Source organism: Myxine glutinosa, chromosome 10, assembly GCF_964187855.1.
Source record: "Myxine glutinosa chromosome 10, kmMyxGlut1.1, whole genome shotgun sequence".
NCBI lineage: Eukaryota > Metazoa > Chordata > Myxini > Myxiniformes > Myxinidae > Myxine > Myxine glutinosa.
Genome location: NC_136270.1, coordinates 36,488,094 through 36,507,748, shown reverse-complemented (window position 1 = coordinate 36,507,748; position 19,655 = coordinate 36,488,094).

The following is a 19,655-nucleotide window of genomic DNA, read 5'->3' as shown; positions in this document are numbered from 1 at the left end:
CCCCTCCGAGGTTCCTCCGGGATTCCTCTCGGCGTCGTAGCTCCTCCTCCGAGGTTCCTCCGGGTATCCTCTCGGCGTCGGAGCTCCTCCTCCGAGGTTCCTCCGGGTATCCTCTCGGCGTCGTAGCTCCGCCTCCGAGGTTCCTCCGGGAATCCTCTCGGCGTCATAGCTCGGCCTCCGAGGTTCCTCCGGGTATCCTCTCGGCGTCGTAGCTCCGCCTCCGAGGTTCCTCTGGGTATCCTCTCGGAGTCGGAGCTCCTCCTCCGAGGTTCCTCCGGGTATCCTCTCGGCGTCGGAGCTCCTCCTCCGAGGTTCCTCCGGGTATCCTCTCGGTGTCGAAGCTCCGCCTCCGAGGTTCCTCCGGGAATCCTCTCGGCGTCATAGCTCGGCCTCCGAGGTTCCTCCGGGTATCCTCTCGGCGTCGTAGCTCCGCCTCCGAGGTTCCTCCAGGTATCCTCTCGGCGTCGGAGCTCCTCCTCCGAGGTTCCTCGGGGTATCCTCTCGGCGTCGTAGCTCCGCCTCCGAGGTTCCTCCGGGTATCCTCTCGGCGTCGCAACTCCTCCTCCGAGGTTCCTCCGGGAATGCTCTCGGCGTCGCAGCTCCTCCTCCGAGGTTCCTCCGGGTATCCTCTCGGCGTCGTCTTCCTCCTCCGAGGTTCCTCCGGGTATCCTCTCGGCGTCGCAGCTCCTCCTCCGAAGTTCATCCGGGTATCCTCTCGGCGTCGCAGCTCCTCCTCCGAGGTTCCTCCGGGTATCCTCTCGGCGTCGCAGCTCCTCCTCCGAGGTTCCTCCGGGTATCCTCTCGGCGTCGGAGCTCCTCCTCCGAGGTTCCTCCGGGTATCCTCTCGGCGTCGCAGCTCCTCCTCCGAGGTTCCTCCGGGTATCCTCTCGGCGTCGTCTTCCTCCTCCGAGGTTCCTCCGGGTATCCTCTCGGCGTCGTCTTCCTCCTCCGAGGTTCCTCCGGGTATCCTCTCGGCGTCGTCTTCCTCCTCCGAGGTTCCTCCGGGTATCCTCTCGGCGTCGTCTTCCTCCTCCGAGGTTCGTCTGGGAATGCTCTCGGCGTTGTAGCTACTCCTCTGAGGTTCCTCCGGGTATCCTCTCGGCGTCACAGCTCCTCCTCCGAGGTTCCTCCGGGAATGCTCTCGGCGTCGCAGCTCCTCCTCCGAGGTTCCTCCGGGTATCCTCTCGGCGTCGGAGCTCCTCCTCCGAGGTTCCTCCGGGTATCCTCTCGGCGTCGTCGCTCCTCCTTCCGTCCTCTGGATGGTCGGCGTCGTCCTCAGGGTGGTTGGAGATGAGGGTGTCACCTTCCAAGCCTGAAGAAGTAACATACGAGGAGATAGTGAAGAGGGTGAATGAAGGAACATTATTTCGCCAGGCCACATAAAATCTTAGCGTGGTTTCGGGTGAGTGGGTGTGTGTCGCAGCTGGGACAGGCTACAAGTGCATACCTCGCGAAGGTCAGGGTGGTCGGTGGCAGCTTCCTCCTCTGGATGGTCGGCGTCGTCTTCCTCCTCCGAGGTTCCCCAGGGGATCCTCTCGGCGTCGTCTTCCTCCTCCGAGGTTCCTCCGGGTATCCTCTCGGCGTCGTCTTCCTCCTCCGAGGTTCGTCTGGGAATGCTCTCGGCGTCGTAGCTACTCCTCCGAGGTTCCTCCGGGTATCCTCTCGGCGTCGTAGCTCCTCCTCCGAGGTTCCTCCGGGTATCCTCTCGGCGTCGTAGCTCCTCCTCCGAGGTTCCTCCGGGTATCCTCTCGGCGTCGCAGCTCCTCCTCCGAGGTTCCTCCGGCTATACTCTCGGCATCGCAGCTCCTCCTCCGAGGTTCCTCCGGGAATGCTCTCGGCGTCACAGATCCTCCTCCGAGGTTCTTCCGGGTTCCTCTCGGCGTCTGAGCTCCTCCTCCGAGGTTCCTCCGGGTATCCTCTCGGCGTCGCAGCTCCTCCTCCGAGGTTCCTCCGGGTATCCTCTCGGCGTCGGAGCTCCTCCTCCGAGGTTCCTCCGGGTATCCTCTCGGCGTCGACGCTCCTCCTTCCGTCCTCTGGATGGTCGGCGTCGTCCTCAGGGTGGTCGGAGATGAGGGTGTCACCTTCCAAGTCTGAAGAAGTAACATACGAGGAGATAGTGAAGAGGGTGAATGAAGGAACATTATTTCGCCAGGCCACATAAAATCTTAGCGTGGTTTCGGGTGAGTGGGTGTGTGTCGCAGCTGGGACAGGCTACAAGTGCATACCTCACGAAGGTCAGGGTGGTCGGTGGCAGCTTCCTCCTCTGGATGGTCGGCGTCGTCTTCCTCCTCCGAGGTTCCTCCGGGTATCCTCTCGGCGTCGTAGCTCCTCCTCCGAGGTTCGTCTGGGAATGCTCTCGGCGTCGTAGCTACTCCTCCGAGGTTCCTCCGGGTATCCTCTCGGCGTCGTAGCTACTCCTCCGAGGTTCCTCCGGGTATCCTCTCGGCGTCGTAGCTCCTCCTCCGAGGTTCCTCCGGGTATCCTCTCGGCGTCGCAGCTCCTCCTCCGAGGTTCCTCCGGGTATCCTCTCGGCATCGCAGCTCCTCCTCCGAGGTTCCCCAGGGGATCCTCTCGGCGTCGTCTTCCTCCTCCGAGGTTCCTCCGGGTATCCTCTCGGCGTCGTCTTCCTCCTCCGAGGTTCGTCTGGGAATGCTCTCGGCGTCGTAGCTCCTCCTCCGAGGTTCCTCCGGGAATGCTCTGGGCGTCGCAGCTCCTCCTCCGAGGTTCCTCCGGGTATCCTCTCGGCGTCGGAGCTCCTCCTCCGAGGTTCCTCCGGGTATCCTCTCGGCGTCGGAGCTCCTCCTCCGAGGTTCCTCCGGGTATCCTCTCGGCGTCGGAGCTCCTCCTCCGAGGTTCCTCCAGGTATCCTCTCGGCGTAGTAGCTCCGCCTCCGAGGTTCCTCCGGGAATCCTCTCGGCGTCATAGCTCAGCCTCCGAGGTTCCTCCGGGTATCCTCTCGGCGTCGTAGCTCCGCCTCCGAGGTTCCTCCGGGTATCCTCTCGGCGTCGGAGCTCCTCCTCCGAGGTTCCTCCGGGTATCCTCTCCGCGTCGGAGCTCCTCCTCCGAGGTTCCTCTGGGTATCCTCTCGGCGTCGTAGCTCCACCTCCGAGGTTCCTCCGGGAATCCTCTCGGCGTCATAGCTCGGCCTCCAAGGTTCCTCCGGGTATCCTCTCGGCGTCGTAGCTCCGCCTCCGAGGTTCCTCCGGGTATCCTCTCGGCGTTGTCGCTCCTCCTTCCGTCCTCTGGATGGTCGGCGTCGTCCTCAGGGTGGTCGGAGATGAGGGTGTCACCTTCCAAGCCTGAAGAAGTAACATACGAGGAGATAGTGAAGAGGGTGAATGAAGGAACATTATTTCGCCAGGCCACATAAAATCTTAGCGTGGTTTCGGGTGAGTGGGTGTGTGTCGCAGCTGGGACAGGCTACAAGTGCATACCTCACGAAGGTCAGGGTCGTCGGTGGCAGCTTCCTCCTCTGGATGGTCGGCGTCGTCTTCCTCCTCCGAGGTTCCTCCGGGTATCCTCTCGGCGTCGCAGCTCCTCCTCCGAGGTTCCTCCGGGAATGCTCTCGGCGTCGCAGCTCCTCCTCCGAGGTTCCTCGGGGTATCCTCTCGGCATCGGAGCTCCTCCTCCGAGGTTCCTCCGGGTATCCTCTCGGCTTCGTCGCTCCTCCTTCCGTCCTCTGGATGGTCGGCGTCGTCCTCAGGGTGGTCGGAGATGAGGGTGTCACCTTCCAAGCCTGAAGAAGTAACATACGAGGAGATAGTGAAGAGGGTGAATGAAGGAACATTATTTCGCCAGGCCACATAAAATCTTAGCGTGGTTTCGGGTGAGTGGGTGTGTGTCGCAGCTGGGACAGGCTACAAGTGCATACCTCACGAAGGTCAGGGTCGTCGGTGGCAGCTTCCTCCTCTGGATGGTCGGCGTCGTCTTCCTCCTCCGAGGTTCCTCCGGGTATCCTCTCGGCGTCGCAGCTCCTCCTCCGAGGTTCCTCCGGGAATGCTCTGGGCGTCGCAGCTCCTCCTCCGAGGTTCCTCCGGGAATGCTCTCGGCGTCGCAGCTCCTCCTCCGAGGTTCCTCAGGGTATCCTCTCGGCGTCGTAGCTCCTCCTCCGAGGTTCCTCCGGGTATCCTCTCGGCGTCGTAGCTCCTCCTCCGAGGTTCCTCCGGGTATCCTCTCGGCGTCGTAGCTCCTCCTCCGAGGTTCCTCCGGGTATCCTCTCGGCGTCGTAGCTCCGCCTCCGAGGTTCCTCCGGGTATCCTCTCGGCGTCGGAGCTCCTCCTCCGAGGTTCCTCCGGGTATCCTCTCGGCGTCGGAGCTCCTCCTCCGAGGTTCCTCTGGGTATCCTCTCGGCGTCGTAGCTCCACCTCCGAGGTTCCTCCGGGTATCCTCTCGGCGTTGTCGCTCCTCCTTCCTTCCTCTGGATGGTCGGCGTCGTCCTCAGGGTGGTCGGAGATGAGGGTGTCACCTTCCAAGCCTGAAGAAGTAACATACGAGGAGATAGTGAAGAGGGTGAATGAAGGAACATTATTTCGCCAGGCCACATAAAATCTTAGCGTGGTTTCGGGTGAGTGGGTGTGTGTCGCAGATGGGACAGCCTACAAGTGCATACCTCACGAAGGTCAGGGTGGTCGGTGGCAGCTTCCTCCTCTGGATGGTCGGCGTCGTCTTCCTCCTCCGAGGTTCCCCAGGGGATCCTCTCGGCGTCGTCTTCCTCCTCCGAGGTTCCTCCGGGTATCCTCTCGGCGTCGTCTTCCTCCTCCGAGGTTCGTCTGGGAATGCTCTCGGCGTCGTAGCTCCTCCTCCGAGGTTCCTCCGGGTATCCTCTCGGCGTCGCAGCTCCTCCTCCGAGGTTCCTCCGGGAATGCTCTGGGCGTCGCAGCTCCTCCTCCGAGGTTCCTCCGGGTATCCTCTCGGCGTCGGAGCTCCTCCTCCGAGGTTCCTCCGGGTATCCTCTCGGCGTCGGAGCTCCTCCTCCGAGGTTCCTCCGGGTATCCTCTCGGCGTCGGAGCTCCTCCTCCGAGGTTCCTCCAGGTATCCTCTCGGCGTCGTAGCTCCGCCTCCGAGGTTCCTCCGGGTATCCTCTCGGCGTCGTAGCTCCGCCTCCGAGGTTCCTCCGGGAATCCTCTCGGCGTCATAGCTCAGCCTCCGAGGTTCCTCCGGGTATCCTCTGGGCGTCGTAGCTCCGCCTCCGAGGTTCCTCCGGGTTATCCTCTCGGCGTCGGAGCTCCTCCTCCGAGGTTCCTCCGGGTATCCTCTCGGCGTCGGAGCTCCTCCTCCGAGGTTCCTCTGGGTATCCTCTCGGCGTCGTAGCTCCACCTCCGAGGTTCCTCCGGGAATCCTCTCGGCGTCATAGCTCGGCCTCCGAGGTTCCTCCGGGTATCCTCTCGGCGTCGTAGCTCCGCCTCCGAGGGTCCTCCGGGTATCCTCTCGGCGTTGTCGCTCCTCCTTCCGTCCTCTGGATGGTCGGCGTCGTCCTCAGGGTGGTCGGAGATGAGGGTGTCACCTTCCAAGCCTGAAGAAGTAACATACGAGGAGATAGTGAAGAGGGTGAATGAAGGAACATTATTTCGCCAGGCCACATAAAATCTTAGCGTGGTTTCGGGTGAGTGGGTGTGTGTCGCAGCTGGGACAGGCTACAAGTGCATACCTCACGAAGATCAGGGTGGTCGGTGGCAGCTTCCTCCTCTGGATGGTCGGCGTCGTCTTCCTCCTCCGAGGTTCCTCCGGGTATCCTCTCGGCGTCGCAGCTCCTCCTCCCAAGTTCATCCGGGTATCCTCTCGGCGTCGCAGCTCCTCCTCCGAGGTTCCTCCGGGTATCCTCTCGGCATCGCAGCTCCTCCTCCGAGGTTCCTCCGGGTATCCTATCGGCGTCGTCTTCCTCCTCCGAGGTTCCTCCGGGTATCCTCTCGGCGTCGTCTTCCTCCTCCGAGGTTCGTCTGGGAATGCTCTCGGCGTCGTAGCTACTCCTCTGAGGTTCCTCCGGGTATCCTCTCGGCGTCGCAGCTCCTCCTCCGAGGTTCCTCCGGGAATGCTCTCGGCGTCGCAGCTCCTCCTCCGAGGTTCCTCCGGGTATCCTCTCGGCATCGGAGCTCCTCCTCCGAGGTTCCTCCGGGTATCCTCTCGGCGTCGTCGCTCCTCCTTCCGTCCTCTGGATGGTCGGCGTCGTCCTCAGGGTGGTCGGAGATGAGGGTGTCACCTTCCAAGCCTGAAGAAGTAACATACGAGGAGATAGTGAAGAGGGTGAATGAAGGAACATTATTTCGCCAGGCCACATAAAATCTTAGCGTGGTTTCGGGTGAGTGGGTGTGTGTCGCAGATGGGACAGCCTACAAGTGCATACCTCACGAAGGTCAGGGTGGTCGGTGGCAGCTTCCTCCTCTGGATGGTCGGCGTCGTCTTCCTCCTCCGAGGTTCCTCCGGGTATCCTCTCGGCGTCGTCTTCCTCCTCCGAGGTTCCTCCGGGTATCCTCTCGGCGTCGTCTTCCTCCTCCGAGGTTCGTCTGGGAATGCTCTCGGCGTCGTAGCTACTCCTCCGAGGTTCCTCCGGGTATCCTCTCGGCGTCGCAGCTCCTCCTCCGAGGTTCCTCCGGGAATGCTCTCGGCGTCGCAGCTCCTCCTCCGAGGTTCCTCCGGGTATCCTCTCGGCGTCGGAGCTCCTCCTCCGAGGTTCCTCCGGGTATCCACTCGGCGTCGTCGCTCCTCCTTCCGTCCTCTGGATGGTCGGCGTCGTCCTCAGGGTGGTCGGAGATGAGGGTGTCACCTTCCAAGCCTGAAGAAGTAACATACGAGGAGATAGTGAAGAGGGTGAATGAAGGAACATTATTTCGCCAGGCCACATAAAATCTTAGCGTGGTTTCGGGTGAGTGGGTGTGTGTCGCAGCTGGGACAGGCTACAAGTGCATACCTCGCGAAGGTCAGGGTGGTCGGTGGCACCTTCCTCCTCTGGATGGTCGGCGTCGTCTTCCTCCTCCGAGGTTCCCCAGGGGATCCTCTCGGCGTCGTCTTCCTCCTCCGAGGTTCCTCCGGGTATCCTCTCGGCGTCGTCTTCCTCCTCCGAGGTTCGTCTGGGAATGCTCTCGGCGTCGTAGCTCCTCCTCCGAGGTTCCTCCGGGTATCCTCTCGGCGTCGCAGCTCCTCCTCCGAGGTTCCTCCGGGAATGCTCTGGGCGTCGCAGCTCCTCCTCCGAGGTTCCTCCGGGTATCCTCTCGGCGTCGGAGCTCCTCCTCCGAGGTTCCTCCGGGTATCCTCTCGGCGTCGGAGCTCCTCCTCCGAGGTTCCTCCGGGTATCCTCTCGGCGTCGTAGCTCCGCCTCCGAGGTTCCTCCGGGAATCCTCTCGGCGTCATAGCTCAGCCTCCGAGGTTCCTCCGGGTATCCTCTCGGCGTCGTAGCTCCGCCTCCGAGGTTCCTCCGGGTATCCTCTCGGCGTCGGAGCTCCTCCTCCGAGGTTCCTCCGGGTATCCTCTCCGCGTCGGAGCTCCTCCTCCGAGGTTCCTCTGGGTATCCTCTCGGCGTCGTAGCTCCACCTCCGAGGTTCCTCCGGGAATCCTCTCGGCGTCATAGCTCGGCCTCCGAGGTTCCTCCGGGTATCCTCTCGGCGTCGTAGCTCCGCCTCCGAGGTTCCTCCGGGTATCCTCTCGGCGTTGTCGCTCCTCCTTCCGTCCTCTGGATGGTCGGCGTCGTCCTCAGGGTGGTCGGAGATGAGGGTGTCACCTTCCAAGCCTGAAGAAGTAACATACGAGGAGATAGTGAAGAGGGTGAATGAAGGAACATTATTTCGCCAGGCCACATAAAATCTTAGCGTGGTTTCGGGTGAGTGGGTGTGTGTCGCAGCTGGGACAGGCTACAAGTGCATACCTCACGAAGGTCAGGGTGGTCGGTGGCAGCTTCCTCCTCTGGATGGTCGGCGTCGTCTTCCTCCTCCGAGGTTCCTCCGGGTATCCTCTCGGCGTCGCAGCTCCTCCTCCGAGGTTCCTCCGGGAATGCTCTCGGCGTCGCAGCTCCTCCTCCGAGGTTCCTCGGGGTATCCTCTCGGCATCGGAGCTCCTCCTCCGAGGTTCCTCCGGGTATCCTCTCGGCGTCGTCGCTCCTCCTTCCGTCCTCTGGATGGTCAGCGTCGTCCTCAGGGTGGTCGGAGATGAGGGTGTCACCTTCCAAGCCTGAAGAAGTAACATACGAGGAGATAGTGAAGAGGGTGAATGAAGGAACATTATTTCGCCAGGCCACATAAAATCTTAGCGTGGTTTCGGGTGAGTGGGTGTGTGTCGCAGCTGGGACAGGCTACAAGTGCATACCTCGCGAAGGTCAGGGTGGTCGGTGGCAGCTTCCTCCTCTGGATGGTCGGCGTCGTCTTCCTCCTCCGAGGTTCCCCCGGGTATCCTCTCGGCGTCGTCTTCCTCCTCCGAGGTTCCTCCGGGTATCCTCTCGGCGTCATCTTCCTCCTCCGAGGTTCGTCTGGGAATGCTCTCGGCGTCGTAGCTACTCCTCCGAGGTTCCTCCAGGTATCCTCTCGGCGTCGTAGCTCCTCCTCCGAGGTTCCTCCGGGTATCCTCTCGGCGTCGTAGCTCCTCCTCCGAGGTTCCTCCGGGTATCCTCTCGACGTCGCAGCTCCTCCTCCGAGGTTCCTCCGGGAATGCTCTGGGCGTCGCAGCTCCTCCTCCGAGGTTCCTCCGGGAATGCTCTTGGCGTCGCAGCTCCTCCTCCGAGGTTCCTCCGGGTATCCTCTCGGCGTCGTAGCTCCTCCTCCGAGGTTCCTCCGGGTATCCTCTCGGCGTCATAGCTCCTCCTCCGAGGTTCCTCCGGGTATCCTCTCGGCGTCGCAGCTCCTCCTCCGAGGTTCCTCCGGGAATGCTCTGGGCGTCGTAGCTCCCCCTCCGAGGTTCCTCCGGGATTCCTCTCGGCGTCGTAGCTCCGCCTCGGAGGTTCCTCAGGGTATCCTCTCGGCGTCTTAGCTGCTCCTCCGAGGTTCCTCCGGGAATGCTCTGGGCATCGTAGCTCCCCCTCCGAGGTTCCTCCGGGATTCCTCTCGGCGTCGTAGCTCCTCCTCCGAGGTTCCTCCGGGTATACTCTCGGCGTCGAAGCTCCTCCTCCGAGGTTCCTCCGGGTATCCTCTCGGCGTCGTAGCTCCGCCTCCGAGGTTCCTCCGGGAATCCTCTCGGCGTCATAGCTCGGCCTGCGAGGTTCCTCCGGGTATCCTCTCGGCGTCGTAGCTCCGCCTCCGAGGTTCCTCCGGGTATCCTCTCGGCGTCGGAGCTCCTCCTCCGAGGTTCCTCCGGGTATCCTCTCGGCGTCGGAGCTCCTCCTCCGAGGTTCCTCCGGGTATCCTCTCGGCGTCGTAGCTCCGCCTCCGAGGTTCCTCTGGGAATCCTCTCGGAGTCATAGCTCGGCCTCCGAGGTTCCTCCGGGTATCCTCTCGGCATCGTAGCTCCGCCTCCGAGGTTCCTCCGGGTATCCTCTTGGCGTCGGAGCTCCTCCTCCGAGGTTCCTCCGGGTATCCTCTCGGCGTCGGAGCTCCTCCTCCGAGGTTCCTCCGGGTATCCTCTCGGCGTCATAGCTCCGCCTCCGAGGTTCCTCCGGGAATCCTCTCGGCGTCATAGCTCGGCCTCCGAGGTTCCTCCGGGTATCCTCTGGGCGTCGTAGCTCCGCCTCCGAGGTTCCTCCGGGAATCCTCTCGGCGTCATAGCTCGGCCTCCGAGGTTCCTCCGGGTATCCTCTCGGCGTCGTAGCTCCGCCTCCGAGGTTCCTCCGGGTATCCTCTCGGCGTCGTCTTCCTCCTCCGAGGTTCCTCCGGGTATCCTCTCGGCGTCGTCTTCCTCCTCCGAGGTTCGTCTGGGAATGCTCTCGGCGTCGTAGGTACTCCTCCGAGGTTCCTCCGGGTTTCCTCTCGGCGTTGCAGCTCCTCCTCCGAGGTTCCTCCGGGTATCCTCTCGGCGTCGGAGCTCCTCCTCCGAGGTTCCTCCGGGTATCCTCTCGGCGTTGTCGCTCCTCCTTCCGTCCTCTGGATGGTCGGCGTCGTCCTCAGGGTGGTCGGAGATGAGGGTGTCACCTTCCAAGCCTGAAGAAGTAACATACGAGGAGATAGTGAAGAGGGTGAATGAAGGAACATTATTTCGCCAGGCCACATAAAATCTTAGCGTGGTTTCGGGTGAGTGGGTGTGTGTCGCAGCTGGGACAGGCTATAAGTGCATACCTCACGAAGGTCAGGGTGGTCGGTGGCAGCTTCCTCCTCTGGATGGTCGGCATCGTCTTCCTCCTCCGAGGTTCCTCCGGGTATCCTCTCGGCGTCGCAGCTCCTCCTCCGAAGTTCATCCGGGTATCCTCTCGGCGTCGCAGCTCCTCCTCCGAGGTTCCTCCGGGTATCCTCTCGGCGTCGCAGCTCCTCCTCCGAGGTTCCTCCGGGTATCCTCTCGGCATCGCAGCTCCTCCTCCGAGGTTCCTCCGGGTATCCTCTCGGCGTCGCAGCTCCTCCTCCGAGGTTCCTCCGGGTATCCTCTCGGCGTCGGAGCTCCTCCTCCGAGGTTGCTCCGGGTATCCTCTCGGCGTCGTCGCTCCTCCTTCCGTCCTCTGGATGGTCGGCGTCGTCCTCAGGGTGGTCGGAGATGAGGGTGTCACCTTCCAAGCCTGAATAAGTAACATACGAGGAGATAGTGAAGAGGGTGAATGAAGGAACATTATTTCGCCAGGCCACATAAAATCTTAGCGTGGTTTCGGGTGAGTGGGTGTGTGTCGCAGCTGGGACAGGCTACAAGTGCATACCTCACGAAGGTCAGGGTGGTCGGTGGCAGCTTCCTCCTCTGGATGGTCGGCGTCGTCTTCCTCCTCCGAGGTTCCTACGGGTATCCTCTCGGCGTCGTCTTCCTCCTCCGAGGTTCCTCCGGGTATCCTCTCGGCGTCGTCTTCCTCCTCCGAGGTTCGTCTGGGAATGCTCTCGGCGTCGTAGCTACTCCTCCGAGGTTCCTCCGGGTATCCTCTCGGCGTCACAGCTCCTCCTCCGAGGTTCCTCCGGGAATGCTCTCGGAGTCGCAGCTCCTCCTCCGAGGTTCCTCCGGGTATCCTCTCGGCGTCGTCGCTCCTCCTTCCGTCCTCTGGATGGTCGGCGTCGTCCTCAGGGTGGTCGGAGATGAGGGTGTCACCTTCCAAGCCTGAAGAAGTAACATACGAGGAGATAGTGAAGAGGGTGAATGAAGGAACATTATTTCGCCAGGCCACATAAAATCTTAGCGTGGTTTCGGGTGAGTGGGTGTGTGTCGCAGCTGGGACAGGCTACAAGTGCATACCTCGCGAAGGTCAGGGTGGTCGGTGGCAGCTTCCTCCTCTGGATGGTCGGCGTCGTCTTCCTCCTCCGAGGTTCCCCCGGGTATCCTCTCGGCGTCGTCTTCCTCCTCCGAGGTTCCTCCGGGTATCGTCTCGGCGTCGTCTTCGTCCTCCGAGGTTCGTCTGGGAATGCTCTCGGCGTCGTAGCTACTCCTCCGAGGTTCCTCCGGGTATCCTCTCGGCGTCGTAGCTACTCCTCCGAGGTTCCTCCGGGTATCCTCTCGGCGTCGTAGCTCCTCCTCCGAGGTTCCTCCGGGTATCCTCTCGGCGTCGTAGCTCCTCCTCCGAGGTTCCTCCGGGTATCCTCTCGGCGTCGCAGCTCCTCCTCCGAGGTTCCTCCGGGAATGCTCTGGGCGTCGCAGCTCCTCCTCCGAGGTTCCTCCGGGAATGCTCTGGGCGTCGCAGCTCCTCCTCCGAGGTTCCTCCGGGAATGCTCTCGGCATCGCAGCTCCTCCTCCGAGGTTCCTCCGGGTATCCTCTCGGCGTCGTAGCTCCTCCTCCGAGGTTCCTCCGGGTATCCTCTCGGCGTCGTAGCTCCTCCTCCGAGGTTCCTCCGGGTATCCTCTCGGCGTCGTAGCTCCTCCTCCGAGGTTCCTCCGGGTATCCTCTCGGCGTCGCAGCTCCTCCTCCGAGGTTCCTCCGGGAATGCTCTGGGCATCGTAGCTCCCCCTCCGAGGTTCCTCCGGGATTCCTCTCGGCGTCGTAGCTCCGCCTCGGAGGTTCCTCCGGGTATCCTCTCGGCGTCGTAGCTGCTCCTCCGAGGTTCCTCCGGGAATGCTCTGGGCGTCGTAGCTCCCCCTCCGAGGTTCCTCCGGGATTCCTCTCGGCGTCGTAGCTCCTCCTCCGAGGTTCCTCCGGGTATCCTCTCGGCGTCGGAGCTCCTCCTCCGAGGTTCCTCCGGGTATCCTCTCGGCGTCGTAGCTCCGCCTCCGAGGTTCCTCCGGGAATCCTCTCGGCGTCATAGCTCGGCCTCCGAGGTTCCTCCGGGTATCCTCTCGGCGTCGTAGCTCCGCCTCCGAGGTTCCTCTGGGTATCCTCTCGGAGTCGGAGCTCCTCCTCCGAGGTTCCTCCGGGTATCCTCTCGGCGTCGGAGCTCCTCCTCCGAGGTTCCTCCGGGTATCCTCTCGGTGTCGAAGCTCCGCCTCCGAGGTTCCTCCGGGAATCCTCTCGGCGTCATAGCTCGGCCTCCGAGGTTCCTCCGGGTATCCTCTCGGCGTCGTAGCTCCGCCTCCGAGGTTCCTCCAGGTATCCTCTCGGCGTCGGAGCTCCTCCTCCGAGGTTCCTCGGGGTATCCTCTCGGCGTCGTAGCTCCGCCTCCGAGGTTCCTCCGGGTATCCTCTCGGCGTCGCAACTCCTCCTCCGAGGTTCCTCCGGGAATGCTCTCGGCGTCGCAGCTCCTCCTCCGAGGTTCCTCCGGGTATCCTCTCGGCGTCGTCTTCCTCCTCCGAGGTTCCTCCGGGTATCCTCTCGGCGTCGCAGCTCCTCCTCCGAAGTTCATCCGGGTATCCTCTCGGCGTCGCAGCTCCTCCTCCGAGGTTCCTCCGGGTATCCTCTCGGCGTCGCAGCTCCTCCTCCGAGGTTCCTCCGGGTATCCTCTCGGCGTCGGAGCTCCTCCTCCGAGGTTCCTCCGGGTATCCTCTCGGCGTCGCAGCTCCTCCTCCGAGGTTCCTCCGGGTATCCTCTCGGCGTCGTCTTCCTCCTCCGAGGTTCCTCCGGGTATCCTCTCGGCGTCGTCTTCCTCCTCCGAGGTTCCTCCGGGTATCCTCTCAGCGTCGTCTTCCTCCTCCGAGGTTCCTCCGGGTATCCTCTTGGCGTCGTCTTCCTCCTCCGAGGTTCGTCTGGGAATGCTCTCGGCGTTGTAGCTACTCCTCCGAGGTTCCTCCGGGTATCCTCTCGGCGTCACAGCTCCTCCTCCGAGGTTCCTCCGGGAATGCTCTCGGCGTCGCAGCTCCTCCTCCGAGGTTCCTCCGGGTATCCTCTCGGCGTCGGAGCTCCTCCTCCGAGGTTCCTCCGGGTATCCTCTCGGCGTCGTCGCTCCTCCTTCCGTCCTCTGGATGGTCGGCGTCGTCCTCAGGGTGGTTGGAGATGAGGGTGTCACCTTCCAAGCCTGAAGAAGTAACATACGAGGAGATAGTGAAGAGGGTGAATGAAGGAACATTATTTCGCCAGGCCACATAAAATCTTAGCGTGGTTTCGGGTGAGTGGGTGTGTGTCGCAGCTGGGACAGGCTACAAGTGCATACCTCGCGAAGGTCAGGGTGGTCGGTGGCAGCTTCCTCCTCTGGATGGTCGGCGTCGTCTTCCTCCTCCGAGGTTCCTCCGGGTATCCTCTCGGCGTCGTCTTCCTCCTCCGAGGTTCCTCCGGGTATCCTCTCGGCGTCGTCTTCCTCCTCCGAGGTTCCTCCGGGTATCCTCTCGGCGTCGTCTTCCTCCTCCGAGGTTCCTCCGGGTATCCTCTCGGCGTCGCAGCTCCTCCTCCGAGGTTCATCCGGGTATCCTCTCGGCGTCGCAGCTCCTCCTCCGAGGTTCCTCCGGGTATCCTCTCGGCGTCGAAGCTCCTCCTCCGAGGTTCCTCCGGGTATCCTCTCGGCGTCGCAGCTCCTCCTCCGAGGTTCCTCCGGGAATGCTCTCGGCGTCGCAGCTCCTCCTCCGAGGTTCCTCCGGGTATCCTCTCGGCGTCGGAGCTCCTCCTCCGAGGTTCGTCCGGGTATCCTCTCGGCGTCGTCGCTCCTCCTTCCGTCCTCTGGATGGTCGGCGTCGTCCTCAGGGTGGTCGGAGATGAGGGTGTCACCTTCCAAGCCTGAAGAAGTAACATACGAGGAGATGGTGAAGAGGGTGAATGAAGGAACATTATTTCGCCAGGCCACATAAAATCTTAGCGTGGTTTCGGGTGAGTGGGTGTGTGTCGCAGCTGGGACAGGCTACAAGTGCATACCTCACGAAGGTCAGGGTGGTCGGTGGCAGCTTCCTCCTCTGGATGGTCGGCGTCGTCTTCCTCCTCCGAGGTTCCTCCGGGTATCCTCTCGGCGTCGTCTTCCTCCTCCGAGGTTCGTCTGGGAATGCTCTCGGCGTCGTAGCTACTCCTCCGAGGTTCTTCCGGGTATCCTCTCGGCGTCATAGCTACTCCTCCGAGGTTCCTCCGGGTATCATCTCAGCGTCGTAGCTCCTCCTCCGAGGTTCCTCCGGGTATCCTCTCGGCGTCGCAGCTCCTCCTCCGAGGTTCCTCCGGGAATGCTCTGGGCTTCGCAGCTTCTCCTCCGAGGTTCCTCCGGGGTATCCTCTCGGCGTCGTAGCTCCGCCTCCGAGGTTCCTCCGGGTATCCTCTCGGCGTCGGAGCTCCTCCTCCGAGGTTCCTCCGGGTATCCTCTCCGCGTCGGAGCTCCTCCTCCGAGGTTCCTCTGGGTATCCTCTCGGCGTCGTAGCTCCACCTCCGAGGTTCCTCCGGGAATCCTCTCGGCGTCATAGCTCGGCCTCCGAGGTTCCTCCGGGTATCCTCTCGGCGTCGTAGCTCCGCCTCCGAGGTTCCTCCGGGTATCCTCTCGGCGTTGTCGCTCCTCCTTCCGTCCTCTGGATGGTCGGCGTCGTCCTCAGGGTGGTCGGAGATGAGGGTGTCACCTTCCAAGCCTGAAGAAGTAACATACGAGGAGATAGTGAAGAGGGTGAATGAAGGAACATTATTTCGCCAGGCCACATAAAATCTTAGCGTGGTTTCGGGTGAGTGGGTGTGTCGCAGCTGGGACAGGCTACAAGTGCATACCTCACGAAGGTCAGGGTGGTCGGTGGCAGCTTCCTCCTCTGGATGGTCGGCGTCGTCTTCCTCCTCCGAGGTTCCTCCGGGTATCCTCTCGGCGTCGCAGCTCCTCCTCCGAGGTTCCTCCGGGAATGCTCTCGGCGTCGCAGCTCCTCCTCCGAGGTTCCTCGGGGTATCCTCTCGGCATCGGAGCTCCTCCTCCGAGGTTCCTCCGGGTATCCTCTCGGCGTCGTCGCTCCTCCTTCCGTCCTCTGGATGGTCAGCGTCGTCCTCAGGGTGGTCGGAGATGAGGGTGTCACCTTCCAAGCCTGAAGAAGTAACATACGAGGAGATAGTGAAGAGGGTGAATGAAGGAACATTATTTCGCCAGGCCACATAAAATCTTAGCGTGGTTTCGGGTGAGTGGGTGTGTGTCGCAGCTGGGACAGGCTACAAGTGCATACCTCGCGAAGGTCAGGGTGGTCGGTGGCAGCTTCCTCCTCTGGATGGTCGGCGTCGTCTTCCTCCTCCGAGGTTCCTCCGGGTATCCTCTCGGCGTCGTCTTCCTCCTCCGAGGTTCCTCCGGGTATCCTCTCGGCGTCGTCTTCCTCCTCCGAGGTTCGTCTGGGAATGCTCTCGGCGTCGTAGCGACTCCTCCGAGGTTCCTCCGGGTATCCTCTCGGCGTCACAGCTCCTCCTCCGAGGTTCCTCCGGGAATGCTCTCGGAGTCGCAGCTCCTCCTCCGAGGTTCCTCCGGGTATCCTCTCGGCGTCGTCGCTCCTCCTTCCGTCCTCTGGATGGTCGGCGTCGTCCTCAGGGTGGTCGGAGATGAGGGTGTCACCTTCCAAGCCTGAAGAAGTAACATACGAGGAGATAGTGAAGAGGGTGAATGAAGGAACATTATTTCGCCAGGCCACATAAAATCTTAGCGTGGTTTCGGGTGAGTGGGTGTGTGTCGCAGCTGGGACAGGCTACAAGTGCATACCTCGCGAAGGTCAGGGTGGTCGGTGGCAGCTTCCTCCTCTGGATGGTCGGCGTCGTCTTCCTCCTCCGAGGTTCCCCCGGGTATCCTCTCGGCGTAGTCTTCCTCCTCCGAGGTTCCTCCGGGCATCGTCTCGGCGTCGTCTTCGTCCTCCGAGGTTCGTCTGGGAATGCTCTCGGCGTCGTAGCTACTCCTCCGAGGTTCCTCCGGGTATCCTCTCGGCGTCGTAGCTACTCCTCCGAGGTTCCTCCGGGTATCCTCTCGGCGTCGTAGCTCCTCCTCCGAGGTTCCTCCGGGTATCCTCTCGGCGTCGTAGCTCCTCCTCCGAGGTTCCTCCGGGTATCCTCTCGGCGTCGCAGCTCCTCCTCCGAGGTTCCTCCGGGAATGCTCTGGGCGTCGCAGCTCCTCCTCCGAGGTTCCTCCGGGAATGCTCTCGGCATCGCAGCTCCTCCTCCGAGGTTCCTCCGGGGATCCTCTCGGCGTCGTAGCTCCTCCTCCGAGGTTCCTCCGGGTATCCTCTCGGCGTCGTAGCTCCTCCTCCGAGGTTCCTCCGGGTATCCTCTCGGCGTCGTAGCTCCTCCTCCGAGGTTCCTCCGGGTATCCTCTCGGCGTCGCAGCTCCTCCTCCGAGGTTCCTCCGGGAATGCTCTGGGCATCGTAGCTCCCCCTCCGAGGTTCCTCCGGGATTCCTCTCGGCGTCGTAGCTCCGCCTCGGAGGTTCCTCCGGGTATCCTCTCGGCGTCGTAGCTGCTCCTCCGAGGTTCCTCCGGGAATGCTCTGGGCGTCGTAGCTCCCCCTCCGAGGTTCCTCCGGGATTCCTCTCGGCGTCGTAGCTCCTCCTCCGAGGTTCCTCCGGGTATCCTCTCGGCGTCGGAGCTCCTCCTCCGAGGTTCCTCCGGGTATCCTCTCGGCGTCGTAGCTCCGCCTCCGAGGTTCCTCCGGGAATCCTCTCGGCGTCATAGCTCGGCCTCCGAGGTTCCTCCGGGTATCCTCTCGGCGTCGTAGCTCCGCCTCCGAGGTTCCTCCGGGTATCCTCTCGGCGTCGGAGCTCCTCCTCCGAGGTTCCTCCGGGTATCCTCTCGGCGTCGGAGCTCCTCCTCCGAGGTTCCTCCGGGTATCCTCTCGGCGTCGTAGCTCCGCCTCCGAGGTTCCTCTGGGAATCCTCTCGGAGTCATAGCTCGGCCTCCGAGGTTCCTCCGGGTATCCTCTCGGCATCGTAGCTCCGCCTCCGAGGTTCCTCCGGGTATCCTCTTGGCGTCGGAGCTCCTCCTCCGAGGTTCCTCCGGGTATCCTCTCGGCGTCGGAGCTCCTCCTCCGAGGTTCCTCCGGGTATCCTCTCGGCGTCATAGCTCCGCCTCCGAGGTTCCTCCGGGAATCCTCTCGGCGTCATAGCTCGGCCTCCGAGGTTCCTCCGGGTATCCTCTGGGCGTCGTAGCTCCGCCTCCGAGGTTCCTCCGGGAATCCTCTCGGCGTCATAGCTCGGCCTCCGAGGTTCCTCCGGGTATCCTCTCGGCGTCGGAGCTCCTCCTCCGAGGTTCCTCGGGGTATCCTCTCGGCGTCGTAGCTCCGCCTCCGAGGTTCCTCCGGGTATCCTCTCGGCGTCGCAACTCCTCCTCCGAGGTTCCTCCGGGAATGCTCTCGGCGTCGCAGCTCCTCCTCCGAGGTTCCTCCGGGTATCCTCTCGGCGTCGGAGCTCCTCCTCCGAGGTTCCTCCGGGTATCCACTCGGCGTCGTCGCTCCTCCTTCCGTCCTCTGGATGGTCGGCGTCGTCCTCAGGGTGGTCGGAGATGAGGGTGTCACCTTCCAAGCCTGAAGAAGTAACATACGAGGAGATAGTGAAGAGGGTGAATGAAGGAACATTATTTCGCCAGGCCACATAAAATCTTAGCGTGGTTTCGGGTGAGTGGGTGTGTGTCGCAGCTGGGACAGGCTACAAGTGCATACCTCGTGAAGGTCAGGGTGGTCGGTGGCAGCTTCCTCCTCTGGATGGTCGGCGTCGTCTTCCTCCTCCGAGGTTCCCCCGGGTATCCTCTCGGCGTCGTCTTCCTCCTCCGAGGTTCGTCTGGGAATGCTCTCGGCGTCGTAGCTCCTCCTCCGAGGTTCCTCCGGCTATACTCTCGGCATCGCAGCTCCTCCTCCGAGGTTCCTCTGGGAATGCTCTCGGCGTCACAGATCCTCCTCCGAGGTTCCTCCGGGAATGCTCTCAGCGTCGCAGCTCCTCCTCCGAGGTTCCTCCGGGAATGCTCTCGGCGTCGACGCTCCTCCTTCCGTCCTCTGGATGGTCGGCGTCGTCCTCAGGGTGGTCGGAGATGAGGGTGTCACCTTCCAAGCCTGAAGAAGTAACATACGAGGAGATAGTGAAGAGGGTGAATGAAGGAACATTATTTCGCCAGGCCACATAAAATCTTAGCGTGGTTTCGGGTGAGTGGGTGTGTGTCGCAGCTGGGACAGGCTACAAGTGCATACCTCACGAAGGTCAGGGTGGTCGGTGGCAGCTTCCTCCTCTGGATGGTCGGCGTCGTCTTCCCCATCCGAGGTTCCTCCGGGTATCCTCTCGGCGTCGTAGCTCCCCCTCCGCGGTTCCTCCGGGTATCCTCTCGGCGTCGTAGCTCCTCCTCCGAGGTTCCTCCGGGAATGCTCTGGGCGTCGCAGCTCCTCCGAGGTTCCTCCGGGAATGCTCTCGGCGTCGCAGCTCCTCCTCCGAGGTTCCTCCGTGTAGCCTCTCGGCGTCGAAGCTCCTCCTCCGAGGTTCCTCCGGGTATCCTCTCGGCGTCGTAGCTCCCCCTCCGCGGTTCCTCCGGGATTCCTCTCGGCGTCGTAGCTCCGCCTCCGAGGTTCCTCCGGCTATACTCTCGGCATCGCAGCTCCTCCTCCGAGGTGCCTCCGGGAATGCTCTCGGCGTCACAGATCCTCCTCCGAGGTTCTTCCGGGTTCCTCTCGGCGTCTGAGCTCCTCCTCCGAGGTTCCTCCGGGTATCCTCTCGGCGTCGTAGCTCCGCCTCCGAGGTTCCTCCGGGTATCTTCTCGGCGTCGGAGCTCCTCCTCCGAGGTTCCTCCGGGTATCCTCTCGGCGTCGGAGCTCCTCCTCTGAGGTTCCTCCGGGTATCCTCTCGGCGTCGTAGCTCCGCCTCCGAGGTTCCTCCGGGAATCCTCTCGGCGTCATAGCTCGGCCTCCGAGGTTCCTCCGGGTATCCTCTCGGCATCGTAGCTCCGCCTCCGAGGTTCCTCCGGGTATCCTCTCGGCGTCGGAGCTCCTCCTCCGAGGTTCCTCCGGGTATCCTCTCGGCGTCGGAGCTCCTCCTCCGAGGTTCCTCCGGGTATCCTCTCGGCGTCATAGCTCCGCCTCCGAGGTTCCTCCGGGAATCCTCTCGGCGTCATAGCTCGGCCTCCGAGGTTCCTCCGGGTATCCTCTGGGCGTCGTAGCTCCGCCTCCGAGGTTCCTCCGGGAATCCTCTCGGCGTCATAGCTCGGCCTCCGAGGTTCCTCCGGGTATCCTCTCGGCGTCGTAGCTCCGCCTCCGAGGTTCCTCCGGGTATCCTCTCGGCGTCGTCTTCCTCCTCCGAGGTTCCTCCGGGTATCCTCTCGGCATCGTCTTCCTCCTCCGAGGTTCCTCCGGGTATCCTCTCGGCGTCGTC